Here is a 14,242-nt window from a genome sequence, read left to right as displayed (position 1 = left end):
AGTTGCGGTATAGTCTGGTGCAGAGGCGGAACTAGAATTCCAAGCTTATGTGTTCGAGATTTTAATTATTTTAAGTTACTGAGTTCTAAATTAATAATTTGCACATATTCAATGGATTTCTTAACATGCATACAGAGTTTGAACAAAAGTTACTGGGTTCGGCCGAACCCGTAACTTATACATTGGCTCTGCCCCTGGCTTGGTGCGAATAAGGACTTTAAGGCAGATGCAGAGCTAGCGCATGGAAGTGTAAATCACAATCAGAAGATTTTTTTTAAAATGGGTTTCTAATAGCTTGGCTTAAAGTCATTCAACAAAACTGCTACTGTCCACCAGGAAATTCAACCTACACAGGAGTGACAATGATGATCCTGCTGATCAGAAGTATCCATCCAAACAACTGGCCAGTTACAAACTTATCTACTAGCTCTTCCTATGAACTTGAGGGCAGTTGCAACTGTTCTATTACTGAAAATGTTGTTGGGAACTTTATGATTTTCTTATTACTTGATTTACTCTATGGAGAGATAGATATGAATAGTTTGATTTACTGTTTTTGCTATCCAGTACAGTGAAAGTATTGTTAGGGTCATTAGTAAAGCAAAAAATAATAATATCTCTTTGATATGGGCTGGAGCTTTTCGGGGTACATGAAGAAAATCTTGAGAAATAATAGCGTTGATATGTTCATATATAGCAACTAGATTAGATTCCCCATCTATGGGAAGTTAATTTTAGTTGGGTAAGGTTTTCTTGGGTGTTCATTTCAACATTGTGAAATATTCACTCTTTTAGATAACAAATGTGGACTCTGTTGGATGAAACATGTGATAATGAAATTGAGGCAGGGTGTATTTGAATAAGAAAGACATGTCGACATCTTATTTGTACTTTTTGAAGGCAATACAGGCATTTGTACTTCTTTCGTGCTAAATCATACTATCGAAATTGTTAATTTGAAGGACTGAACTTCAAGTCTTACATCTTTCATGACACGTTAACATCTTCATGTTGGGCCCGTGCACAGCACGGGTAACGATATCTAGTTTTTTTCTAGACAACAGTATCAAGCATCATGTACTCGTTACAGGAAATTACTCATGATCATCTCCGTTGGTACTGGATTTACAAAACTTATCCAACCAAGTTAGGCAACCCAAACAGGAGAGGCATCGAGGATCGAGCATATAAAGAAGGCAAAATATCCCTATGATCGATCGATATTTACCTCGAAAATGGTAATTACAATTAGATTTGATTTTGTGGTTCTAAAAATATGTGATTTATTTTTATGCTAGTTGTTAGGCAGTAGATGCTAAGTGTGAGACTAGAAAATGAAATGAGAGCTTGAAGGTCGAAATCTGTGCAAACCGAGTAGCCGAGAATCGGGGGTCTCGAGCTAGCCTATACCAGGCCTGGAGGTCAAGCTAAGCGTTAGGCTGTGGGTAGTCGATGAAGGACTAATAGTTCTAAGAGCTTTAATGAGGGCTCTTTATGATCAATGATGAGTAATAAATGAATAACAATCAATGAAACACAATAAATGTAAGCAATAAATTAAATGGAAGACAATAGAGAGTGTTTAAGTTAGAGAGCAGAGAATGTTCTTGTTCTTATGTTGAATATCATGTGTGCAAGAAATAGCAAGGGTTCCCCTTATATAAGAGGGGAAATCCCAACACGGGACATATATAATTATTACAAGGAAAAGTAGCTGGTACAGCTACTTAAAAGTTTAGTACAGACTGATACTATTCTTGCAGGCGTTGTCAGCTTTGATCACACGCCTCGAGAATTTTCCACTTGTCCATGATAGCCGTCGATCTGTGCTGCCCTGAGGTCGGGCATAGGGAACCCTCGGGATTGGACTAAAGCTGGAGCTTGAGTCTTTTAAGCTATAGAATGTCATAACGATCATAAAATCGGACTCTCCAATTTAAGCCGTGTACAGATAGTCCCCATGTTTCTTAGAGTGAAAATGATAAGAAAAGGCCTTGAATTCTTGCCTCTTCGATACAACCATCATGACGTCAGTTGCGTCATATCAAGCGATTGATGTGACAAAAAAGGATGACTAAAAGTCACATCCATACAGCCTTCGAAGAGCCTTTGAATTAACTGTAGCGGTTGGCTACCATTGGCCTGCTCGAATGTACATGTTTGGCATCTATAAATACTTCTTCCTTCGCCCCCTATTTTTCACTGTAAAAAGAGTTCTTCTTACTTCTCTCTTGCGCTCTTTCTCTGATTACGATCTCATCTCTCCTTTGAAACCTTTAAACAAGAATGGCGAAGGCTTCCATCTCTATCCCTCAAGAGGATGTGCCTCCCCCTTCTTCACGCTCGTCTAAGGGTAAGGCAATAGCACCCCCTAATCTTAAGAAATTCATCCCGAGATCCTGCGAAATGACCTCCGATTTCAAGGTCGAGAAGCCTTCTTCAAAATCGGGATGGTATGAACCCATGTCTCGATATATCAGTTTAGTAGCAGATGCTGAGAATGTGAAGAGTGACTGCCTTTGGAGGGACACGGTGTTGGTGGAGATTCCTTCTCGGGGAGAGGACTTAATAACATACAAGCCCGGCTTCCTTAGTGTGTATACCTACCCATTTACTCTCGGCCTGGTGGAGCCGTCCTCGCCTTCAATAGACCCTGTGATCCTCAACTTTTGTGAACGATATCAAGTGACTCTCGGCCAAATTCGTTCGTCATTCTAGCTTATTGTTTATATGACCAGATATATGCGGACATGATTAAAGGAATGCCTTTCACCCTCGACCACTTGATCAGAATGTACAGTCCCCGACTTCTCCGAGGGGGCCTGATTAAACTCTGATGTCGGGCCTCGAAAACCTTTTTTGCATGTACTGACGAGGTTAGGGATAGAGGGTAGATGAGCCGTTTCATCCGAGTTAGGACCTCGGATCTGATCCCAGTAGAGAAGATGCCGTTCCCCGAAAAGTGGAACACGAAATGTAAGTGGATACGCTGATTAAGTATTTTCTTTCCCTTTAGGATCAATTTCCCCATGAATTGATTTCCTCCACTGATGCAGCTAACGTGGTGTACCCCGGCATGGTTAGGGATCTCTCGGGCTGGATTTGTCGGATGGATTCGACTTGCCCATATGTCGAGCGTGTGTGGCACCACCTGTCTAGGGCTCGATAGGAGGTCAAGGACCATGGTGAGCCCTCACTTTTGCTGTAGTTGAATCTCTCATAAGAACTATCGCCAATTGCGCCCTCATTCCTTGTGTTTATGTTTTGTATTTGAGCAAGTCTGGGAGAGGCCTCCTTGATGAGAGAAGCATCGCCTAGGGAAGCGGACACCTCGAAACCTGACAAAGAGGAGAAAAGACAAAGGGAATCATCGACTGAGCCTACGAAATCCAAGAAAGCCAAAGTGGAAGAACCTAAGGCTGATTCAGCAGCCTTAACTCTAGGAGTAGCGGGGAGTCCCCGAGCTGAAGGTGAGGAGAAAGATGATTCCTTGGTAGCATCCGAGGGAGGGAAAAACCTAATTTCCCCTCATACTGCTAAGATAGTGGCTTCCAAGTCGGAACTTGATGTTGTTGTTGTCCTACCTCGGGCTGAAGATGCCTTCGAGGGTGTATTGGGTAATGTCCTTGAGCTAGTTGACGACCAAAATCTTCCTCTAGCTGAGGTGCATTTGGTAGGCAGTCCGGGGGAGCCTAGTTTTGAAGCTTCCCTAAAACAAGATATGACCCCGATTGATCCACTCAGGGATATTTAAGTGAGTAATTCCCCTCCGATATTGAATTTCCTTCCAAGAGAGATGCAGGATGCCCGAAATAAGGAATCTTCCAATGTAGGGGGACCCGTCGGAGATAAATATACGTTTGAGAAGCTTCTTGCTGCGCCCAAGGAAAACCTTGAGCTCTACACATAACATATTTTCAGTGAGATCGATAGGCTTTATGAGCAGTTAATTTTTGTAAATTCTGCTTGGCGTCCCGATCTTTATCTTTCTAACTTTGTTTCTTTCATGTTTCAAGGCCAAGGTGCTTTATAATCAGACCTTTTCCCGATTTCAAGCTGAGTTGACTCGCTACGAGGGTGAGCACAGAAAGCTCACCTCGAAAGCCGATGAGCTTTGACCTCTTTTCACCAAGAAGGAGGATGAACTCCGTGGTCTTCAGGATTGTTTGGAGGCGGCGTCCCATGAGAAACTTATCTCGCTAAGTAGGTTATATAGTTTCCATTTGCTTTTGTCTAAATGTTTACCTGATTTCAGCGTTTTAACACCTTTGGGCTGATCTACACGGCTTGAGAAAAAGGATATCCTAGTGAGGGAGGAGCTCCGAGCCAGAGAATCCAAAATTCTTGAACTCAAACGGTACGTGAGTGAGATAGCTTCCGATAGAGATACCCTCCGAGGGAAGGTGGTATTAGTCGGGAATCAACTTCATAAGCGGCTTTGGGGCCGTTTCTTGTAAAAATAGAAAACCTTTTTGAATCGCAGAGTGTTTTGATGGTAAAAAAAAACATTCCTTGATTACTTGGTACAAGTATACATAGTCTTTGCCGTTGAGGGTTCAATTATTCTATGCGGACACGGTTCTTTCGACTGTTTGGCCCGATACATCATTTTTCTATTGAGACCCTCTTTGGCTCGTCTTGATTTCTCCGGGGAGATGACCTCCCGAGGGGATGCCCTCCAGTATTCGAGGTTGATTGAAGAGGAGCCCTGAATACTTGTTGAGCTCTCCTTAGGTAGCATATAGATGTCGCCTCGTTAAAAATCTTGCCAGTAAAAACCCTTTGTGGGATGAAATCTGAGCGAAGGAAAAGAGTGCAATGCATGCTTTAAAACCCCAGGTCTTTGAGTTGTAGGATGTTTCGGTGTCTTACATCGAACACCCTAGCAGTAATAGCGTTTGAGCATTGATATGTTCCAATTGCTTGGAAGCTGTTCGCCTTCCATGGTACTTGATCATAGGCTAAAAACTCGTATTTTAATCGTTGCAACAACATTTTAATTATTGCATTTTACAAAGGTTTGAGCTTAAATAATAATGAATTGTACTAAATTCATGCTTTATGCCTTGCAGGAAGAGATTCCAACTTAAGAATTAAATTTGGGATGAATTTGATTAATTTGGGGCTTTGAAGTCTGAGTAAAAGCTAAATAAATCAAGTCGGGATCGTGTTCGGGGAGCAAGCCTAGATAGAAAACCAAAAGAAAAAACGAATCAACGCAGAAATTTGCACTGTCGTGCCACGGGGTGCACCGCATGGGGCGCAGCGTGGGGCGCCGCGGCAGTGCATTTCCAGAAAAATGTTGTTTTGCTCCGTTGAAATGTATTCTGCCTCTGACCAATCCATGTACACGGCGCACGGGGCATCGCGCGGGGCGCCGCAGACGTGTAAAAATCGCAAAACTATTCTATTTTGGTATTAAAAGGGCATGATTGTCAAAACTCATTCTTACACGATTAAAAAGAGTAAAACAACCATTATTGACAGACCAAACCTGATTTTAGAGAGAAACAGAAGAGGAGATTCATCTTGAAGTATCAAAAATTAAGAGGAACAACACTTTGGAGCAAGGAATAAAAGAGTTTTTCTGAACTTTCTTCTAGTATCTATTTATTTGATATTTAGGAATTATATTGTTGATGTTTGTATGAATATGAGTGGCTAAAACCCCCAAATATTCTGGGGTCATGGGTGTTAGATGATTATGTTATTTGAAGCTTAAATTGATGATTTTGAATTTATCGTTATGGGTTGTTTATTTGATTCTGCTGTTAATTATTTTACTGCGTAGCTAACAGTGAACTACTATTTATGAATCTTGAGTTAAACTTGAAAAAGAAAATTCTTGATTGTATATAGAATCAAATAGAACAAGATCTTGATCTTGGGCATTAGGTGAAAGATTAGCGATTAAGATATAAATATACTTAATTGCCTTGTTTGGTTGAAAAATAAGAATTGTAAATGCATTTGAGTTAATATTAATGCTATAGAAATATAGGTATTAATTTAACCTGAATATGCGCATAAGAATTCGACAGATTCTTATGGGTATTATTAACCCTATAACCAATAACCCAGATAATTCAATAAATCATTCTTAAGCTAAAAGCGTAGCATGATCTCTAGCAAGCCCATGACCCTGGAATATCTCTTTTATTAATTGTTAAAAGAAAATTGCATAAGTGGCGTCGTAACTTTGCGTTGTATTATTGTTTGATTACTAGTTAAATTGTAAATTGGTTATTTATGTATTTTGTGATGAATTAGCTTGAATTGATAATTGTTTGAGTTTGCATCAGTCGATAAGTTGATCATAATTCCTTGTGGGAACGATACTTTACTTATTACTATATTACTTGACGATTGCGTACACTTGCGCGAGTGTTTTTGTCGCAACAAGTTTTTGGCGCCATTGCCGGGGACTTAGAAATTAGCTACTTGACTGAGTTAAGCTTTTATTAGCTATTGGTTTAAGCATTAATTTTCAGTTCACTTTGTTTGTGTCACACAGACTCTTCTCTTGAATGCGGAGGAGTAGAAGCACAAGCAATCTCTTCCCTCTTGATCCTGAAATTGAAAGAACACTTCATAAAGCGAGGAGTGAGTTGGAAGTTAGATAAAAACAGAAAGAGAGTTGGACATTTTAGTTCAACCATAGCCAACAGTGATGGCAGGTAATGGAGGGCGTCTTGTGATAGAAGCTGCAAGGCCAAATCTTGCTAATATGACTCAGGCTATTGTGAAGCCTGATATCACTGGTCACTTTGAGCTTAAACAGTACATGGTACAATTGATTTAGTCCACTGGGCAATATGTAGGTCTATCTCATGAAGACCCGTAGAGGCACATTCAGAATTTTTTGGAAATCACGGATACTTACAACTATCCAAATGTTTACAAGGATTGTGTTAGGTTGACCTTGTTTCCCTTTTCATTGTTGGGGGAAGCTAAAGAATGGTTGTAGAAGGATCCTGCTAATTCAATCCATACTTGGGATGACTTAGCAAAGAAATTCTTAATCAGGTTTTTCTCCACCAAAAAGACAAAGTCTTTGCGGAGCCAGATTCTCGGGTTTCAACAACGGGATGGTGAGACTCTTTGCCAAGCTTGGGAAAGATACAAGAAACTACTCCGAGATTATCCACATCATTGTCAGACTAATGAGGTATTAGGCCATACTTTTGTTGATGGATTAGATGAGACTTCAAAGATGAATCTTGATTCAGCTTGTGGAGGTAGTTGCATAGCGAGACCATATAGTGAAATATAACTTCTGCTAAACAACTTTACTGCTAATTATCATAATTGGCAAGGTGAGGGAGAACCAAGGAGAGCAATGAAACAGAAAGCAGCAGGGGTACTTGAACTTGATGACTTTTTTGCCATGAGAGCAGATATAACAAAATTGGCAAATCAAATGAATAGAATGACAATGAACCAGACACAACAAATGCAACATGTTCAACAAATGTCGATTTGTTGTGAAATGTGTGGTGACAATCGCACGAGTGACATGTGCCCCACGAATCCTGGATCTATTTATTATGTGGGGTAACAAAGCAGAGGTCCGATGAACCAACAGGCACAATATGGGAACACTTACAATCCAAATTGGAGAAATCATCCTAATTTCTCCTGGGGTGGAAATCAATCAAATCAGAATCAATATAGACCCTAAGGAAATTTTAATCAACCTCAAAGGCCACCCCAGCAGGTAGAAGAAAGTACAAATGATTTGTTGAAGAAATTGTTGCATGACAATCAACAACTCAGAACTGACTTTAGAAATCTTGAAAGCCAAATGGGACAGCTAGCTACAAATCAAAACACTAGGCCTACAAGTGCTCTTCCAAGTGATACAGAAAAAAATCCATAAGCTAGTGCAATTACACTTAGAACTGGTAGGGAATTAGAAGAAGTTCCAAAGAAGAGAAAAGACAAGCTTATACCTGAGGGTGAATTGATTCCCAAAGCAATACAGGAAGCAAAGAAAAATGATACAGTTTCAGCGTCCGTGAATGTTCCAAGGCCACCACCGACTTTTCCACAAAGATTGCAGAAAAAGAATGATGATCGCATGTTCAACAAATTTCTCTCTATGTTGAGTCAGATTCAATTGAATATTCCGTTGGTAGATGCAATTCGTGAAATTCCAAAGTATCCAAGTACATAAAAGATATTGTAGCTAACAAGAGGAGATTGACTGAATTTGAAATAAGTTGCACTTACTGAGGAGTGCACTTCAAGGGTCCAAAATAAGCTTCCTCCAAAGCTTAAAGATCCTGGCAACTTTACTATCCCTGTGAGAATAGGTAATGTTGATATAGGCCATGCACTTTTGTAATTTGGGAGCGAGCATAAATTTGATGCCATTGTCTTTATACAAACAATTGGGTTTGTGAGCTCCAAAACCCACCACGGTGATGTTGCAACTAGCATATAGGTCAATAGCTTACCCGGAAGGGGTGATTGAAGATGTGCTGCTGAAAATTGGGAAATTTATTTTCCTGGTTGATTTCATTATCTTGGATTTTGAAGCCGATGAAAAAGTTCCTACTATATTGGGAAGACCTCTCTTGGCTACAGGGATGCTATAATTAAAGTAAGAGAAGGAAAAATGATCATGAGAGTTGATAATGAGGAAGCTGTTTTTAATGTATACAAAATAATTCAACTTCCTCGCCATTATGAAGAGTTATCTATGATATCTGTCATGGAGATAGATGAGCAACCTATTTCCCCAAGCGTATATTTGAAGGATTCTTTAGAGAAAGCAATCATGTTGTTTGAGAGTTTGGAGATTAATGATGAGGTTGAAGAGATGAAGCATCTTTTGAATGCATCATGTGAATATATGAAAGGTTTAAATCCCTTTGAACCTTTGAACAGGCCAAATGGTCCTTCTCCGAAGATATCAATTGAAGAAGCTCCTAAATTGGAACTAAAGCCTTTACCCTCTCACCTTCATTATGCTTATTTGGGTAGTTCTGATACGTTACCTGTTATTATTTCTTCTGACTTGTCTAAATTGCAGGAGGAAAAATTGCTGAGAGTTCTACGTGAGCATAAAAGAGCAATTGGGTGGACAATGTCTGACATAAGAGGTATTAGTCCAAGTTTTTACATGCATAAAATTCTCATGGAGGAAGGACCCAAGCCGAGCATAGAATAACAATACCTCCTAAATCTCAACATGAAAGAGGTGGTAAGAAAAGAAGTGATTAAATGGCTTGATACGTGTATTGTATTTCCAATATCTGATAGCAAATGGGTAAGTCCAGTCCAATGTGTTCCAAAGAAAGGAGGAATGACTATAGTGACAAATGAAAACAATGATCTGATTCCCATTCGAACTGTTACTGGGTGGAGGATTTGCATAGATTATAAAAAATTGAATAATGCCACCCGAAAAAACCATTTTCCTCTTCCCTTTATTGACCAAATGTTTGATAGATTAGCTGGACAGGAATACTACTGTTTTTTGGATGGCTACTTGGAATATAATCAGATAGTTATAGCCCTAGAGGACCAAGAGAAGACCATATTTACATGTCCCTATGGGACATATGCATATAAAATAATGCCATTTGGTCTCTGTAATGCACCTGCGACTTTTCAAAGGTGTATAATGACTATTTTTACTGATATGGTTGAAAGATTTGTGGAAGTATTTATGGATGACTTTTCTGTATTTGGATGTTCTTTTGATGAATGTTTAATGAATCTTGACAAGGTACTTGCTAGGTGTGAAGAAACAAATTTGGTACTGAATTGGGAAAAATGCCATTTCATGGTAAGAGAAGGTATCGTCCTAGGGCACAAAGTGTCCAAGAATGGATTGCAGGTAGATAAAGCAAAAGTGGAAGCAATTGAAAAATTACCTCCACCAACATCAGTTAGAGGCATTCGCAGTTTCTTGGGCCATGCAGGTTTTTATCATCGTTTCATTAAAGATTTTTCAAAAATTTCATCTCCTTTGTGCAGGCTTCTTGAGAAAGATACATCCTTCAAGTTTGATGATGCTTGTCTGAAAGCATTTGATGAGCTGAAAAGAAGATTAGTTACTGCACCAGTTATCATTGCTCCATATTGAAAACTTCCATTTGAGTTGATGTGTGATGCAAGTGACATAGCCATTAGAGCTTTTTTGGGGCAACGGAAGGAGAAACTTTTTTACTCCATTCATTATGCGAGCAAAACTCTTAATCCAGCACAAATGAATTACACTGTTACTGACAAAAAAAGATTTGCTTGCAGTAGTATGGGCATTTGATAAGTTCATATCCTATCTAGTGGGAACCAAAGTCATAGTTTGCACAGATCACTCAGCTATCTGGTATTTATTTGCAAAGAAAGATGCCAAGCCAAGGTTAATCCGATGGGTTCTTCTTTTGCAGGAATTTGATTTAGAGATTCGAGATCGAAAAGGGACAAAGAATCAAGTTGCAGATCACTTGCCCAGGCTGGAAAATCGAGGTCATGTCACTGAAGGAGAATCAATCGAAGAAACATTTTCTGATGAACAGTTACTAGCCATCACTTTGGATGAAACCTTATGGTATGCTGATTATGTGAATTTTATTGCAAGTGGGGTGACTCCACCAGAATTCACAGCTGATCATAGAAGAAGATTTTTACATGATGTGAGATTTTACATGTGGGACGAGCCTTTTCTATACAAGCAATGCGCAGATCAATTGGTAAGAAGGTGTGTCCCTGAGGAGGAGATGAATGCAATATTGCTATGACTGTCATGCTTCTCTTTATGGAGGTCACCATGGTGGAGACAGAACTGCACAAAAGGTTTTGCAATCAGGTTTTTACTGCCCAAAATTGTTTAAAGATGCACATGGTTTTGTTAAAAGTTGTGACAGGTGTCAAAGAACAGGTACAATCACGAAGAGAAACGAGATGCCTTTGCAAAATATTTTGGCAGTAGAACTCTTTGATGTCTGGGGAATTGATTTCATGGGACCATTTCCATACTCTAATGGGCACAGATACATTTCTGTTGCAGTCGATTATGTGTCTAAGTGAGTTGAGGCCATTGCTCTTCCTACTAATGATGCAAAGGTGGTGGTAAGTTTCGTAAAGAAGCATGTTTTCACACGCTTTGGAACTTCAAGGGTGTTGATAAGTGATGGAGGAACACACTTTTGTAACAAATTATTGAAAAATATTTTAGCAAAATATGGGGTAAGACACAAGGTTGCTACTGCATATCACCCTCAAACGAGTGGTCAAGTTGAAGTGTCAAACAGAGAGGTAAAATAGATTTTGGAGAAAACAGTGAGTGCAAATAGGAAAGATTGGTCCGGTAAGTTAGAAGATGCATTGTGGGCTTACCGAACTGCATATAGGACTCCAATAGGTACTTTTCTGTATAGGTTGGTTTATGGAAAGGCATATCATTTGACCGTTGAACTAGAACACAAAGCTTATTGGGTAATCAAAAAGTTAAATATGGATATGGACTTAGCCGGTGAAAAAAGACTGCTACAACTCAATGAACTTGATGAGTTTTGGTTGCATGCTTATAAAAATGCCAAGTTGTATAAAGAAAAGACCAAGAGGTGGCATGACAAACACATCCAACATAGTGAGTTTGAGCCGGGTCAAGAAGTTCTCTTGTTTAATTCAAGGCTAAAGCTTTTTCCTGGAAAGCTTAAGTCCCGTTGGGCAGACCCTTTCGTTGTGGTAAGTGTGACTCCTCATGGAAAAGTTTAATTGCGGGACATAAATTCAAGTGGTACATTTTTGGTGAATGGGCAGCGAGTAAAACACTATTGGGGTGGTGATATTAAATGTCACAAGACCTCGGTAGATTTGGTTGATGTGTGATAAAGTGTTGAGTCGTGCCGCGATGTTAAATTAGGCGCTTGTTGGGAGGCAACCCAATGACTAACATCACTAACTTTTAATTGTAGTTTAGAAATATTAGATTTAATATGTTATAATGTTTTTAATCAGGTGCAAGCATGAATTTGGCATAAAATCAATGTACAAAGATGTAGTGGTGTAAATGGTGAGCTAAAAAAATCGAAAAATAGGCTAACTCTGTGAAAAATTGGCCTATCGCGTCGCGTGGAGCATCGTGCCACACACCGCGCCAGGCAAAATTGCACAGATGAGGCAGAATACAAAATTTTCAGAGCAGCTAGATTTTTTGCACTACCGCGCCGCGACAGTGCATTTTAATTAAAAAAAAGATTTTTTTAAAAAAACCCCTTAATACCCGAACCCCCCTTCACCTTTTTCATTATTTCCTCTCCCAAACTCTCTGCCTCTCCAAGCCGCAACCCAAAAATCCCCAAACAATTTCACTCAACAAATCCATCCCCAAATCCTTCTTCTTCTTGCAAGGTAAGTATTCTCTTCTCTCTTTTCTTTCAATCTAGTAATATTTTATGTTGTATTTGTTTCTTTTTATTTTCAATTATAATTGTATAAACCCTGGCAAGAATTGTGTTTTTAATTTTCTTTTAGTTTCTTTTGTTAATATTGTTGAAAATAGTATTAGAAACTTAGAATGTACATTATCTTTTTGATTATGGAGGATTTTAGGGTGTGTTGAGGTGATATGGGTTGAGTTCTTGTTGAAGATTGTTGAGGGGTACACTATTTTGAAAATACATGTAAGAAAGTCAAAATTTGTGCATTGAATATTATTGTGAAGATATGGTGATGTTATAGTTGTGAAGTGAGGTATATTTGTGTTGTTGATATGGTAAATTTACCTCATTTCAAGTTGAAATTTAGAGAATGCAAAACATGCTTACAATGTGTTTGTTAAAATGTCTAAGTGACATGAAATTGAGTAATGTTGCAAATTGAGAAACAAATTGCATTGTGAGATGTTATTATTGATAACAACTATGACATTAGGCTAAACCATGATTTTTCGCTTGCTTTATGTAAAATGATATGTATGATTCATGTTAATGTGCCTATGTAGTATATTTTGTATAAAAATTTTGGATTTTGTAAAATACACTAATTTCTTTTTATTTTTATTTTTAATATTTTTAGCCTAGTTTTTGATTTTTTTTATTTTATTTTCAATTGTTGCAATTCTCTCTAATGATTGGGTAGGCCGATAAGCATTATATCATTCTAATTGAAGAACATGATAGTCTGAATCTCTGTTATGCATGCTAAGTGTCAACATGATAATAACATAAGTGTGGGGTATTTACTCCACTTGCTTTTAAAATATTTTTTGTGTGTTTTAGCTAAGATATCATGTTGTGCATGTATAATGTCTCGGCGCGCAAGTAAAAGATCAAACACTGGCCTATCTGAGGTTGCATCTACTAGTCGGCGGGGAGGTAGAAGGGCACCCCCTCCGACACCAGTTGAGGAGGAAGAGGAACACTTCGATCCTGATGCAGATGAGGTACCAGAGTGCAAATATGGCATCAGAGCTATTCCAACCCATACAATACAATAGTTCCAATCATTTGTTCCTGCTGTGCCACCAACTCCTAAAGTTGCCATAGATGAAACAAAGATCGCTCGTAAGTATAATGCAATATATAATAACATTCGAGCTTTGAGTTTTGAAGGGTTATTTCGCCAAGGTGATAGTGTGAATATCAACTTGGTAAAAGAATTTTATGCCAATTGGCAACCAGGAGGCGATTTAGATGCAAGTTACCAAGTAAGGGTCAGAAACAGAGTGATTCTATTGGTCATAAATCAAATAATGGGTTTCACTGAGCATTCACATAAGCTGTTTCATAGGTTCCTTCGTAGACCAAACTACTCAAACATTCGTAGGTAGCTATGTGGTGCAGATTCCTTTGCCTTGTGGACTAGAGATTCAAATGAGTTTCGCAAGGAGATGAAAAAAGGAACATTCCAGCGTCCTGCACGAGTTATTTGAAGCTAATAAATGCCAAAATCATGCCGACACAAAGTGATACGGACGTATCAAAACTAAAGGTTTGTTTGATTTATGCATTTTTAACAGGAATGCAGGTTGATCTTGGGAAAATTATGCTGGAACACATGTCAAAGGTGAGACCTTTTGGGGGACGCCGTCTACACTATCCGAGTATGATCACTCGGTTATTGCGGGCGCACTACATTGAAGAAGAGTATCACTATGATCGAAAGATAGAAGTAACATATCCTATTAGGGCGCTTGATGTCACGACTGTGATAGATCCGCCTGCAGCTGCACTTAATGCCGATCAAAGGTTTATCTGGGTGGAAGAGACTTTGCAGATATTATTTG

The sequence above is a fragment of the Nicotiana sylvestris genome, chromosome 8, assembly GCF_000393655.2.
Source record: "Nicotiana sylvestris chromosome 8, ASM39365v2, whole genome shotgun sequence".
Lineage (NCBI taxonomy): Eukaryota > Viridiplantae > Streptophyta > Magnoliopsida > Solanales > Solanaceae > Nicotiana > Nicotiana sylvestris.
The sequence above is the reverse complement of the archived record's forward strand: the minus strand, read 5'-3'. Positions refer to the sequence as shown.